The sequence below is a fragment of the Mesoplodon bidens genome (genome assembly GCF_964165515.1).
Source record: "Mesoplodon bidens genome assembly, chromosome: 13".
In the NCBI taxonomy this organism is placed as follows: Eukaryota; Metazoa; Chordata; class Mammalia; order Artiodactyla; family Ziphiidae; genus Mesoplodon; species Mesoplodon bidens.
The window spans coordinates 52,323,760-52,339,584 of NC_138169.1; the positions used below are offsets into that span (position 1 = coordinate 52,323,760).

The 15,825-nt window shown below is 32.6% G+C and overlaps 1 protein-coding gene across 2 annotated transcripts in view; it reads left to right on the forward strand.

The window, feature by feature from the left end:
* KIAA1328 overlaps positions 1 to 15,825 on the forward strand; it is a 399,857-nt gene that overhangs the window by 373,288 nt on the left and 10,744 nt on the right. The window lies entirely within an intron of this gene.

Sequence of the window (15,825 nt, forward strand, 5' to 3'; positions counted from 1 at the left end):
TTAATAGAGGTTGTACAACTTATGTTCCCACTTGCAATATTTGAAAGTGCCTGTTTTATTATACTTTAAAGAGTATAATCAAAAAGTTTAGTTCTTTGCCAATCTGAGAGGTGAAAATGGTATCTTTTAGTTATAATTTACATTTTTCTTGTTATGAGTGAAGTTTTATATTTCAGTCATTTGTATTTTCTACAAACTATTGTTCTATTTTTTATCTATTTTTCCACTAATATGTTAGTCATTTTCTTTATATGTGAAAAAAAGTAGTCCTTTTTGTAATATGTTACAAACATTTTTCCCAGCTTCTCTTTCATCTTTTAACTTGGGTTCTATGGTAGCTAGTCTCCCTTTCTCTGCCTATATCCTGCTTCCTAACAATACTTCAAAAAAAATAATAATAGTAATAGATTTCATTTATTGAGCACTTATTATATGCCAGGCATAGAGCTAAACACTTTACATACATTATCATAATTCCAAAGATAAACATTGTCTTTATCCCCAATTTAAAGGTGAGGCAACTGAAGCTTGGAAAAACTAAGCAACTTGCCCCAAGTCACTTAGTTAGAAATTGGTAGAACCAGGATTCAAATATAGCATCTTTACTTTGGAGCCTGAGCTCTTACTACTACCTTGAATGAAGTGTTTTAATAAAGAATATAAATTTGGAGCTATTACCAGAAATGCTATATTAGAGTTATGATCAGCCCTATAAGGATGACTAAGATATTATTCTCCTTGAATAGAAAAGTCTTGGGCATGAAGATTTCCAAATTCTTCCATATTTATTCTCTTTGTTATTGCCTGTTTCCCACTGGTGTCTGAAAAGCCATGCCATTTAAAATAGATAAAATAGAATTGTCATCTATTAGAAGTATATATACTCATGAATTTAGCCCATTGAATTTTTCTACTTTGCTGAAAGTCTCTAGCTACAACTTTATTTAATTGGTAATGACTTATCAGAATAACAGTTTCATCAACTGGATTCACTTTTAAAAGCCCTAACACAACAGATAATATTGACTTAGTAGATCTAGAGGTTGAGATCATGAAATTGATATAGAAATAGGAGTTAAACTTTTCAGCCAACATAATTTCAGTTTAACCGATACTATAGAACTAATAACATTAAGAAGGCAGAAGAGAACCCATAGGAACTCTTAATTTCTCCAGTGCGTGTACCAGAATGATGCCTGGGCTCTGCACACCTTGCTTATAGACTGGGGACTGGTTGGCATGAATGTGAGAAAAAAGTACTTATCTCATGCGATCACTGATACCTATCTGAATTCACTATCTCAGAAAGGAAGATAGATGCTAGATCTTTATGAACCTGGCTAGATTATGGCATGGTTAAACAAACCTAATTTGAGCTATTTTATCTGAGATTTCCCAAACCCTTCACTGTGTCTTGCCATCTTATTTCTGCTCATTAAAGCAAGTTATGTTGACATTATCTTGTATGAAGGTAGTAGAAAGGAAGTTTAAGAAAAGCATGCTTTAAAGGAAATATTTTCAAGCAAACTATCCTTAAATCAACACTAATGACCAAAGACTGATTTTTTTCCCTTAAGGTAACAGAATAAATACAAAATATAGCTAGAGTAAGATAATAAAAGCTATGGGGATTCTTTAATAAAATTGAGCAATGGCATCTCCATAAAATATAATACTGCTGTAGTTTACAAGAATTAGGTAGATCTATATGCATTATTGTGGAATGATCTCCAAAACATTCTGTTAAGTGCAAAAGCAGATCATAGATCATAGCACATAAGCATGACTCAATTTAAGTTTTTAAATATCAATACATGTGTGTCAATGTATGTTTATTTGTGTATGCACGTATAAGCATGTAATTGTATAAAAAAATTTGGAAGGATATATACTAAACTATTTACAGTGATTTCTGGGAAATAGAATGGGGTTTGTATTTTGGTAGGACGTAACATGTTGAAGGGAATTTTATTTTTCTGTGTATAATTCTATATATTTGAATTTTTATAATGAAAACATACTCATATTGAGCAATTATAATTAAGAACACAGTTGTGACAAGGTAGTTTCATTTGTTATTTATTGCATACTTTACATTAAGAATACAATGTTTCTTGCCCTCGTTTCCAGTGTAATGAGGGAGACAGACATTAAACAAATAAACCCATACAAATAAATAATTACAAATTGTGATAAATAATAGGAAGAAAAAAACAGATTATTATGAGAAAAAAATAACTAAGGCAATCTAATTTAGATAGTGGAGTTAAGGAAGGCTTTTCTGAAGCAGTGATATTTCAGTTGATATCTAATAGGGTGAATTACAGTTTTACAGGAGAAAAATAGGTAGATAGTTGATATTCAAGTGTTTACCTTGTTATTATTCTTAACTATACATAAAATACTATATGCACTCTTGTGTATTAAAAAGCAAAAAAGGGAGAGAAAGGAAAGAGAATGAGAGAGGGAAAACATTCCTAACAGATGAAAGAGCAAATATGCAGGTCTTAAAGCAGGAAATAACTTTTCCATTCCAGAAATAGAAAGAAGGCCATTGTAGCTGGATTGTAATGAGTGAAGCAGAAAGTCATATGTGAAATGAGAAAGGAGAAGCAGGCAGGAGACAGGACATTTGGGGTCTTGTTCCCAAGAAATGGAACCAATTAGGAGAGAGATATAGAGAGTGTTATTGTAAGGAATTCATGAGTTGTGAGGAAATTCAGTAAGAGTTGATGTTTGCAGTCTTGACACTGAAATCCATAAGGCAGGTCAGCAGGCTGGAAATTCAGGCAGAATATCTATGTTGCAGTCTTAAGACAATTCCTTCTCCTGCAGAATATCTATGCTGCAGTCTGAAAACAAAATTCCTTCTCCATTAGGAAACCTCAATCCTTGCTCTTAAGGCCGCCCTTAAGAACACACACACATTATAGAAGATAATTTGCTTTAAAGTCAACTGGTAAATGTTAATTATATCTAAAAAGGATTCTCTGGACAGCTGTTTGACCATACAACTGAGTACCACATCCTAGCCAAGTTGACACATAACTTACCCATCACACTGCCCTTGTTAGCTGTTTTATACTTAAGTGCAAGGGGCTTGACAAGATCCATTTTGACTTTGTAAAAGTTAACTCTGGTTGCTCTGTGGAAGAGAACAGGAGTAAAATGGGAAACCACTGAGGCTGTTGCAGTAATACAGATGAGAGATGATAGGAACCAGGACCCAAAGGTTGAAATGGAATAAGAACAATCAAGCCATAATATATTTAGGAAGCAGAACAAACAGGACCTTACAGGGGAGAGGGCAGTAAAGAGAGGGAGATGTCAAGGATGATTCTTAGGTTTTGGCTTTAGTAATGGAGCGGATGAAAGAGCTTTTGTTGAAATGAGAAAACTGGGAGAGGAAGAAGCAAGTTTAGCCATGAGGAGAAGGTAGGTATGAGGCAAAGATGAAGACTTTGGTTTAGGGAAAGCTAAGTTTGAGATGCTTCTAGATGTCCAGTGGAGAAATCATGTAAATGATTGGATTTTGGATCTTGGACTAAAGATAATAAATTCGAGAATTGTCACGGAGATGTTATATAATACTGAGGTCGGCTCAAAAGGAAGAGTAAAAGGAGAAAAGCAGAAAAGAGACCTCTGACCTAAGCCCTGAGGAATGTCAGTATTTTTAAGTTGGATGGAAGAAAAAGAGCTAGAATTATTTTGAGAAGTGGCCCAAAAGGCCAGAAGAAATTCAGGAGTTTGTAATGTCATGGAAACCAAGAACAGAGAAAAGTATTTCAAGGAGGAGGATATGGTCAATTCTGTAGAATGAGTCTAAGAGGTCAAAATATTATAATCGAAATGTCCACTGGATTTGCCAAAATGGAGGTTTTTCGGTGACGTTGGGAAGAATGGTTTCAAGAAAGTGGTCAGGAGAAAGCCAAGTTGAAGTGATTGCTGACCAACTGAGAGGTGAGGAAGAAGTGACAGTGTGTGCTACTGTTTCAAAAGGCTTGTTATAGAAAGAAGCAGAAGGGAATATGAGTGAAGGGAGGATTTCTTTTTAATTTTGTACTATGGAAGTTTTCAAATGCACACAAAAATAGAGAGAATATAATGGACCCATATACTTTACTGAGTTTCAGCAACCTTCAGTGTTCACTACTCCCTCTTAATCCGAGGCATCATATCACTTTACCAATAAATACTTCAATATGTATTTCTAACAGATGATGATTTTTTAAAACATAACCACAATACCACTAACACGCCCCCAACAAAATAAAAGTTCTTTAATATCATCTAGTACTCTGTCCATATTCAGTTTTTCCTCATTTGTTTCAAACCTACATATCTATCATTGATTTTTTAAATCACTATTCGATTAAGGTCCACATACTGCTTTTGGCTGATGGATCTCTTAAATCTCTTTTGACCTATAACAGGTTTCCCTTCTTTTGTAATGACATTTATTTGTTGAAGTAGCTGAGTCATTTGTTTTATAGAATTTCACATATTCTGGGACTTAGATAATTATATCCTTATAACATTTAGCCTCTTCCTCTGTACTTTGCATTTCATGCAAATTGACAAAGTAGATCGAGAGGTTTGATTAGTTTAAAGTCTAATTGTCCTATAGTAAGAATACTTCATAGGTGATGATGTGTACTTCCTGTTGTAATACATTAGGAAGAAAATAATTACTGGTTGTCCTATTTTCATGATTTTAAGATGTATCAGTGTGCTTAGATGATGTCATCCTGACCCATCTATTATAAAGGTCACTATTGACCTTTCACTTAGGAATTTAGCAGCCATTGATGACTGCTAAATAGATTAGGGGCTGCAAAATGACAACTTTTCTATTGTTATTCTCTCTTCATTTATAAGCTACGATTTTTCTAAAACAAGAAGGACTTTAAGGATGTTTTTTTTAATTTTGGAAGGTACCAGGTAATGCTGATGGCAATGATTTTGTACAGAGAGAAAAACTGATACTAAAGAAGAGAGAAGAGAAGATCAAATGATGATGATCCCCAAGAAGGTGACAGGGGATGGGATTCAGAGCAGATAAGGAAGGGTCAGCTTTTGTTAGGAGATGGTCCACTTCTTCCATTGTAAGAGAGGGAAGAAACAAGACAGATGCAGATGCAAGGAAGTTGGTAATTGGGTGATCAGAAGAGTAATTTAGTTTCCTTAGTTCCCTGTGGTTATATTTTTTCAATGAAGTACGCAGCAAAGTCATTGACTAGGAGGTGGAGAAATTGGGGGAAGGAAGTAGGGGAGCAAACGTTTTAATTTTTCTTTTATGTTTAGTGACAACTTTAAAAAAAAAACTGTGAAAATTTCTGTAATGCCAATGGCTTTATTGGAGCCCTCAAACTAAAATTACTTTTTCTTAGAAATCTTATCTTTCAAAGGGATTCCTGAAAGCTGTCTAATCTCTTTGATGGAAGAAGAAATCAAGAATTTGTTCCAATATACTATTCTGTCTGTGTTTTCTCTATTCCTTCCTGAGATCTTAACCTGATTCTTCTTGTTAGTTAATTCTTGATGTTGATTTGGATCACATTGATATACATTTTTGAAACCTGATTGTTTGCCTCTGAGATCTGTTTCACCCTGTGAATGTCTTACTTGTCCTTTTGGTCCCTGAGAAACTGGAAGTGTGGATTGCCATTACATGAATTCATGCAGCTTTTTTCTTGTAACTTTAATCTGGGTATTTTGGGAAATAAATGCATTATGTTCTGGCACCTGTAGAATGCAAATGCTAAGTATATTTCCAAAAGTGTTACTTTTGGAAATAGTAAAATTATAGTAAATAGTAAAATAGTAATTATTTTAAGCAAAATAATTAACATTTGCAGGCAAGGTTAAATACCTTCAGCGGCAAAACCTAAATACCATAAGGAAGCAGGATACCCTCTTAAAGCATATTATTTTTTTAATTGAAATATAGTTGATGTATAATATCATGTTAGTTTCAGGTGTAGGACATAGTGATTTGGCATTATGAAATGATCACCATGGTGAGTTTAATAACCATTTGTCCCCATACAAAGTTATTACAATATTATTGACCATATCCCTTATGCTGTATGTTACATCCCCGTGGCTTATTTTATAACTGAAGGTTTGTACGTCTTAATCCCCTTTACCTATTTCATCCATCCTCCCACCTTCCTCCCATCAGGCACCCACCCGTTTGTGCTCTGTGTCTCTGAGTCTGTTTTCATTTTGTTTTGTTTTTGGTTTCCAAATGTAAGTGAGATCATACAGTATTTGTCTTTCTCTGTCTGACTTATTTCACTTAGCATGATACCCTCTAGAATCATCCATGTTGTCGCTAGAGGCAAATTTATTATTTTTTAATGGCTAAGTAATATTCCATTGTATATGTATACCACATCTTCTTTATGCATTTATCTATCAGTGGACACTTAGGTCACTTCCACATCTTGGCTATTGTAAATAATGCTGCAGTGAACACTAGGGTGCATATGTCTTTTCAAATTAGTATTTTTGTTTTCTTTGGGTAAATACCCAGGAGTGGAATTGTTGGATCATATGATTTGAGGGGCCTTCATACTGTTTTCCATAGTGGCTGCACCAATTTACAATCCCATCAACAGCATTCTACACATCCTTGCCAACAGTTATTATTTGTGTCTTTTTGGTAATAGTCGTTCTGACAGGTGTGAGGTGGTATCTCGTTGAGGTTTTGATTTGCATTTCTCTGATGATTAGTGATGTTGAGCATATTTTCACCTGTCTGCTGACCATCCACTTATCTTCTTGGGAAAAATGTCTATTCATATCCTCTGCCCATTTTTAATTGGGTTGTTTGTTTTTTTTAATGTTGAGTTATATGAGTTCTTTGTACATTTTGGATGTTAAATCCTTATTGCATATATTTTTTGCAGATATCTTCTCCCATCAAGGAGGCTGCCTTTTCCTTTTTTTTTTTTTTATTGGAGTATAATTGCTTTACAATGCTGTGTTAGTTTCTGCTGTACAATGAAGTGAATCAGCTATATGTATACCTATATCCCCTCCCTCTTGGACCTCCCTCCCACCCACCCCCATCCCACCCATCTAGGTCATCACAGCACTGAGCTGAGCTTCCTGTGCTGTATAGCATGTGCTTGCTAGCTGTCTATTTTACACATGGTAGTGTATATGTGTCAATCCTAATCTCCCAATTCGTCCCACCCTCTCCTTCCCCCACTGTGTCCACATGTCCATTCTCTATGCCTGTGTCTCTATTCCTGTCCTGCAAACCAGTTCATCTGTACCATTTTTCTAGATTCCACATATATGCGTTAATATATGATATTTGTTTTTCTTTTTCTCACTTACTTCACTCTGTATGACAGACTCTAGGTCCATCCACCTCACTACAAATGACTCAATTTCGTTTCTTTTTATGGCTGAGTAATATTCCATTGTATATATGTACCACATTGTCTTTATCCATTCATCTGTTGTTGGACATGTAGGTTGTTTCCATGTCCTGGCTATTGTAAATAGTGCTGCAGTGAACATTGGGGTACATGTGTCCTTTTGAATTATGGTTTTCTCTGGGTGTATGCCCAGTAGTAGGATTGCTGGGTCATATGGTAGTTCTATTTTTAGTTTTTTAAGGAACCTCCATACTGTTCTCCATAGTGGCAGTATCAATTTACATTCCCACCAACAGTGCAAGAGGGTTCCCTCTTATCCACACCCTCTCCAGCATTTATTGTTTGTAGATTTTTTGACGATGGCCATTCTGACTGGCATGAGGTGATACCTCATTGTAGTTTTGATTTGCATTTCTCTAATGATTAGTGATGTTGAGCATCCTTTCATGTGTTTGTTGGCAATCTGTATATCTTCTTTGGAGAAGTGTCTATTTAGATCTTCTGCCCATTTTTGGATTGTGTTTTTTGTTTTTTTAATATTGAGCTGCATGAGCTGCTTGTATATTTTGGAGATTAATCCTTTGTCAGTTGCTTCATTTGCAAATATTTTCTCCCATTCTGAGGGTTGTCTTTTCGTCTTGTTTATGGTTTCCTTTGCTGTGCCAAAGCTTTTAAGTTTAATTAGGTCCCATTTGTTTATTTTTGTTTTTATTTTCATTACTCTAGGAGGTGGGTCAAAAAAGATCCTGCTGTGGTTTATGTCAAAGGGTGTTTTTCCTATGTTTTCCTGTAAGAGTTTTATAGTGTCTGGTCTTACATTTAGGTCTGTAATCCATTTTGAGTTTATTTTTGTGTATGGTGTTGGGGAGTATTCTGATTCCATTCTTTTACATGTAGCTGTCCAGTTTTCCCAGCACCACTTATTGAAGAGGCTGTCTTTTCTCCGCTGTATGTTCTTGCCTCCTTTGTCATAAATTAGGTGAGTTACATGAGTTCTTTGTGTATTTTGGATATTAAATCCTTATTGGATATATTGTTTGCAATATCTTCTCCCACTAAGGAGGCTGCCTTTTCCTTTTGTTGGTGGTTTCCTTCGTTGCACAAAAGCTTCTTATTTTGATGTAGTCCCATTTGTTTATATTTTCTTTTTTTTAATCTTGCAAGTGATTTTATTTTTTAAATTAATATACAAGCAATTTTAATTCATTGATTTATATTAATCAATCAAAAAATCAAAAAATGTTTAACTGTTTTTATTTTCCTTGCCTGAGGAGACATATCTAAAATAAAAATTTCTAAGCATGATGTCAAAAAGTGTATTGCTTATGTTTTCTTCTAGGAGTCTTATGGTTTCAGGTGTTAACATTAAGTCTTTAATCCATTTTGAGTTTACTTTTGTCTATGATGTGACTTAGAGCATATTCTTAAAGCTTGCTCTTAAAATTCAAGTCTAGGTCCTATCAAGGTGCTTCCTTTTCCAGCCAAGATAGAGTAACCGGGATTGGATTTATTCCCCCAGCTGAACAAGAAAACAAACAGACAAAATACATGAAACAACTGTTTTCAAATATTGTACATCAAGGACAGTTATCCATGAAAGAGGAGAAATAAATGAGGTTAGCTGTACAATCACATTTCTAGACCACAAATCAGGAACCTCCATGGAGCCCAGCAAGTTCACTGACTTGAGGAGGCAGATCTGGGAGTCTGAGGATACCAAGATGGCTAGTGTTTGCAGGGCAGAGGAGTGAACAGGAGAGAGCTACAAAAGAGAGAGCTCTAGATATCTGTAGTGTCTAAAATTGATTAAAGAGCTAACATTAGGAGGAGCATCAGTAGTCAATTTAAAAACAAGGCAAATGATTTCAGGTGGTTTTCCTTGACTCTTAATGAGTTGACTCATATTACAGATTGGGTTCTGTTGGAGTCAGTGCCAAGTGCCAAGTTTGTACCAGTGACTGAAGAATTACCTTCTGTGAATAGTCTATGTGGAAAAATTACAGGCAAGAATATTTTCAATGAAGTTGAGAAAGTATATTTTCAGTACAACCTTAAGTGGAATCCTCTAGTATTACAACTGATGGTGGCAAAATTATGTATGGAGCAGACAAAGGTTTAATTAACCCAATTTATAAAGCTTGTGAAAAATGTAAGGTATTTAAAACTTATTGTTATTCATCACTTTATTCATCAGCAGCTACTTTGAGGAACATATTTTAATTTATTACAAGTTATTGAATCAGTAGTGTCAATGGCAAACTTCATTTGTCCTCATGGTCTTAACCATCATCAGTTCCATGAGTTTTTTTGTTTTTTGTTTTTTGTTGTTTTTTTTTTTTTTTTGCGGTACGCAGGCCTCTCTGTTGTGGCCTCTCCCGTTGTGGAGCACAGGTTCCAGATGTCCAGGCTCAGTGGCCATGGCTCACGGGCCCAGCCGCTCCATGGCATGTGGGATCTTCCCGGACCAGGGCACGAACCTGTGTCCCCTGCATCGGCAGGCAGACTCTCAACCACTGCGCCACCAGGGAAGCCCCACTTCCATGAGTTTTTGATACAAAGGATGAATATCCTGACTTGCCACACAATAGTTCAGTGGCTTGGAAGTGGTAAAGATTTTTGTGATTTTTTTTTAGTTTTGTGATTTTTTTGAGGACTGAAATTGAAATTTTTCTGAATGAGAAAAATCCCCTTTGACTTCTATTATTGAGATTCACTTTGAAAATTAGCTTTTGCTGCAGGTTTGACAATGTTTCTTAATGAAGTCAACCTAAACTTAAAAGGCAAAACAGATGCTTATATACAAATTTGTACTGTGATAGTCATTTCAGTGAACTAACCTTGTGTGAATCACAAGTAATATCAAGTTGTTGTTTTTGTTGTTGTTTTCACACAGTTTTTTTTAACATCTTTATTGGAGTATAATTTCTTTACAATGTTGTGTTAGTTTCTGCTGTATAACAAAGTGAATCAGCTATACTTATACATATACCCCCATATCCCCTCCCTCTTGCATCTCCCTCCCACCCTCCCTATCCCACCCCTCTAGGTGGTCACAAAGCCCCGAGCTGATCTCCCTGTGCCATGTGGCTGCTTCCCACCAGCTATCTATTTTATATTTGGTAGTGTATATATGTCCATGCCACTCTCTCACTTCATCCCAGCTTTCCCTCCCCGCTCCCAGTGTCCTCAAGTCGATTCTCTACATCTGCGTCTTTGTTCCTGTCCTTCACCTAGGTTCTTCAGAACCTTTTTTTTTTTAGATTCCATAAATATGTGTTAGCATATGGTATTTGTTTTTCTCTTTCTGACTTACTTCACTCTGTATGACAGACTCTAGGTCCATCCACCTCACTACAAATAACTCAATTTTGGTTTTTTTTATGGCTGAGTAATATACCATTGTATATATGTGCCACATCTTCTTTATCCATTCATCTGTTGATGGACACTTAGGTTGCTTCCATGTCCTGGCTATTGTAAACAGAGCTGCAATGAACATTGTGGTACATGACTCTTTCTGAATTATGGCTTCTCATGCTGTCAAAACCTAAAAGAAGTGAGACCTTCATTCTCATAAAAATCTGTCATGGATATGATTTCTGAGCTCAACCTACACTTCTAGGAATGTTTTTCTGACTTGGATGCAAAGGCAGAGAAAGGATATTTCTACATTGCAAAATTCGTTTAACTGTGCCATTCTGCCTAACCATCAATTGGAGTGATTAGTCTTCAATGTAATGACATGCTAAAAGGCAAATATTAAGAGAAGAATCTAATAGAATTCTTATATATTAATATTAAAATCATATACTTGTGGATTAATATCACTATTTGACAATACCTGTCTGCATTTTCACATATGAAATATATTTAAAATATATTTCATATATTTTAAATATATATTATATATTAAATATAACGTATATAAATATAATTTTATATATTACATTAAATATTAGTATTTAAATTGTATAATATATTAATATATTGCTGATAATTATTAATTATTATATAATTAATAATATAATAATTGTAATTATAGAATTAATATATGGTGTATTGTATTATATATTATTAATAATAATAATATATGATATATTTTCAAGTTTATATATTATATAATATAACACATAATATATAATATTAATATACTAATATATATTATACATTTAATATATATTAATATAATATAATAATATATATCATACAAAACATTAATATTATAAATATATTTTATATATGATTATATATAAATATATTACTATAAATATTATAAATATATAATAATTATGTTATTTCATATAAATATTTATAATACTATATAACATATATTAATATTAATGCTATGTATTATACACATTATATTAATATATATTATAATATATATAATGTATTATATAATGTATATATAACATAATATATATTATATATTATAATATAGTAAATATAATGTATATAATATATTATATGCATCATATTAATAATATATGTATTGTAGTATATAATATATAATATATAATATATTATATGTAATTTTAAATGTTATAATGTATTATAATATATATAATGTATAATATATAATATATAATAATGTTATATATTATTATATATCATATTATTATGTTATGTATTATATTTTATATATTATATTTTATATGTTTTATATATTACAGTTCATATACAATTATAAATTATAACTATATATAATTTAATAAATTTTATTATAATTATAAATTTTGTTATAATTATATATAATTATAATAATTATTATATATTATAATATTATATATTATATGTATTATATTTTTATATTATGCATTTTATATGTATTATATATTATAATTATATATAACTATAGTATAATTATGTTATAATTATACTATACTTATATAATTAAATATAATATTATATTTAATGTTTTATATATGTATTATATAACATATGTAATAAAATATATTACATATATTAAATATATTTCATATATATTTATATGTATATTAAAATGTTAAAAATCTCATTACAGATCAGCATTAGCTATTGAACATTTTCAATTTGGATGATAGGGAACATTAACTTTGAACCCTAATTAAGTGAAATTATTTCCCCTCCCCCTCCAAAAAATAAGAATTCTAGTCTTCTCACTAGTGGACCTGAATGAAAAAATTTTTAAGTATACTCAATTATTCTGTTTTTAATTTTGCCAATATAAGCTTTGTGGAATTTGTTTTCTCCCTTGTTATATAAGAAAACCTTCTCATGGATTTTGCTTCTTGGCAACAAAGCCTAAAATATTTACTATTTGGTCCTTTACAGAAAAAGGTGTGTAGTAGTATCTCATTGTTATTTTAATTTGCATTTCCCTGATGACATAGATGTGGGCATCTTTTCATATGCTTATTTGCCATCTGTGTATCTTCTTCGGAAAGGTGTCTGTTAAGATCTTTGGTCCATTTTTTAATCAGGTCATTTGTGTTCTTATTGTTGAGTTGTAAGTGTTCTTTGTATGTTTTGGTTAATAGTATTTTATCAGATGTGGGTTTTGCAAATATTTTCTCCCTGTCCATGGCTTGTCTTCTCATTCTCTTGAGATTGTCTTTTGCCAAGCAGAAGTTTTTAATTTTAATGAAGTCCATTTTATCAATTATTTCTTTCATGGGTAGTGCCTTTGGTGTGGTATTTATGGAGTAATCATTATATCCAGGGTCTTCTAGGTTTCCTCCTATTTATCTTCTAGGAGTTTTATAGTCTTGCATTTTACATTTTGAGTTAATTGTTGTGGAAGGTGTAGGGTCTGTGTCCAGATTCATCTTTTTGCATATGGATATCTAGTTGTTCCAGGCCATCTTTGAGCATTTGTTGAAAAGGTTATCTTTGCTCCATTGCTTTTGCTCCTTTTTCAGAGATCAATTGATTATATCAATACTTATGTGGGCTCTCTATTCTGTTTCATTGATCTATTTGTCTTTTTTTTTTTTTTTTTTTTTTTTTTTTTGCCAGTAACACACTGTCTTGATTACTGTAGCTTTATATTAAGTTTTGAAGTCAGGTAAAGTCACTCCTCAACTTTTTTCTCCTCCTTCATTTTTGTGTTGTCTATTCTGGATCTTTTGCCTCTCCACATTAACTTTAGAATCAGCTTGTCAATATCCACAAAATAACATGCTGGGATTTTGATTGGGATTGATTATATTGAATCTGTAGGTCAACTTGTGAAGAACTGATTTCTTAACAATATTGTCTTCCTATCCATGAATGTGGAATACCTCTTCATTTATTTAGTTCTTCTTTGGTTTTGTTCATCAGAGTTTTGTAGTTTTCCTCATATAAATCTTATACATATTTTGTTAGATTTATACCTAAGCATTTCATTGGGGGGTGCTAATTTTATTTCAAATTCTATCTGTTAATTTCTACTATATAGGAAAGCAGTTGACTTTTGTTTGTCAACCTTGTATACTACAACATTGGTTATAATTACTTATTAGTTCCAGCAGGGTTTTGTTGATTCTTTTGGATCTCTACATAGAAAGTCATGTCATCTGTAAACAAAGACAGTTTTATTTCTTCCTTTCCAATCTGTATACCTTTTATTTCCTTTTCTGATCTTAATCATTAGCTAGCATTTCCAGTATGATGTGGAAAGGAGTGGTGAAAGGATATTCTTGCCTTGTATCTGAACTTAGTGGGAAAGCTACAAGTTTCTCAACATTAAGTATGATGTTACCTGTAGGTTTTTTGTAGATGTTCATATCAAGTTGAGGAAGTTCCCTGTATTCCTAGTTTACCGAGAGTTTTTACCATGAATGGGTGTTGGATTTGTCAAATACTTTTTCTACGTTTATTGATATGATAATGTGGGGTTTTATTAACCTGTTGATGTGATGGATTACATTAATGGATTTTTTAAATGTTGAATCAGCCTTGCATTACTGAGATAAATCCCACTTGGTTGAGAATTTTTCCATCTGTGCTCATAAAAGATATTGGTCTGTAGTTTTCTTTTCTTGTAATCTCTTTGTCTGGTTTTGGTATTACAGTAATCTGGTCTCATAGAATGTGTTAGGAAGAATTCCCTCTCTTCTGTCTTCTGAAAAATGTTGTAGAGAATTCTTATAGTTTCTTCCTTAAATGTTTGCTAGAGTTCACCAGTGAACCAATGTGGGCCTTGTGCTTTCTATTTTGGAAGGTTATTAATTATTGATTCAATTTATTTAATAGATAAAGGCCTATTCAGATTGTCTATTTCTTCTTGTGTGAGATTTGGCAAATTGTGTCTTAAGGAATTGTTCCTTTTCATCTAGGTTATTACATTTATGAGCATAGTATTCTTAGTATTCATAGTATTCTCTGATTATCCTTTTAAGGTCCATAGGATCTGTAGTGATATACTTTCATTTCTAATGTTAGTTATTTGTGCCATTTGTTTTGCTTTGTTTTGCTTTTAATTAGCCTGGCTAAAGACTTATCGATTTTATTGATCTTTTCAAAAAACTAGCTTTTGGTTTCATTGATTTTTCTCTGTTGATTTCCTGTTTTCAGTTCCACTGATTTCTGCTCTACTTCCTATTATTTCTTCTCTTCTGCTTACTTTAGGTTTTTTTGTTAATTTTTATTGGAGTATAGATGCTTTACAATGTTGTGTTAGTTTCTGCTGTACAGCAAAGTGAATCAGATGTACATATACATACATCCCCTCTTTTTGGATTTAATTTGCTCTTCTTTTTCTGGTTTCCTAAAGTGGACACTTAGATGATTGATTTTAGTTTTCTTTTTTTCTAATGTATGCATTCAATGCTATAAATTTCCCTCTAAGTACTGCTTTCACTGCATCCCATAGACTGTGATAAGTTATGTTTTCATTTCTATTTAATTCAAAATATATTTAAGTTTATTTTAAGATTTCTTCTTTGACCCATTTGTTATTTAGAAGTGTGCTGTTTATTCTCCATATATTTTTGGATTTTCCAGTTATCTTTCTGTTATTGATTTCTAATTTAATTCCATTGTGGTCTAATAGCAGACATTGTATGATTTATATGATTTCTATTTTTTTCAGTTTGTTAAGGTGTGTTTTATGGCCCAGAATGTGTTCTATCTTGGTGACTGTACAGTTAATTTTTGTATAAGTTATGAGGTTTATGCTATAGTTTGTTTTTGCATATGATGTCTAGTTGTTGAAACTAGACACTAACACTATTTGTTGAAAAGGTTATCCTTTCTCCACTGAATTTACTTTATACATCTGTAAACACCTCAGTTGATCATATTTGTGTTGGTATATTTCTGGACTCTGTCTGTTTTTCTATTGATCTGTCTATGCATTCTTCACTAATACCACATTGTCTCGATTAATGTAGCTTTACAGTAAGTCTTAAAATCATGTTGTATGAGCCCTCTGGCTTTGTTTTTTTCTTCAAAATTATTGTGCCTA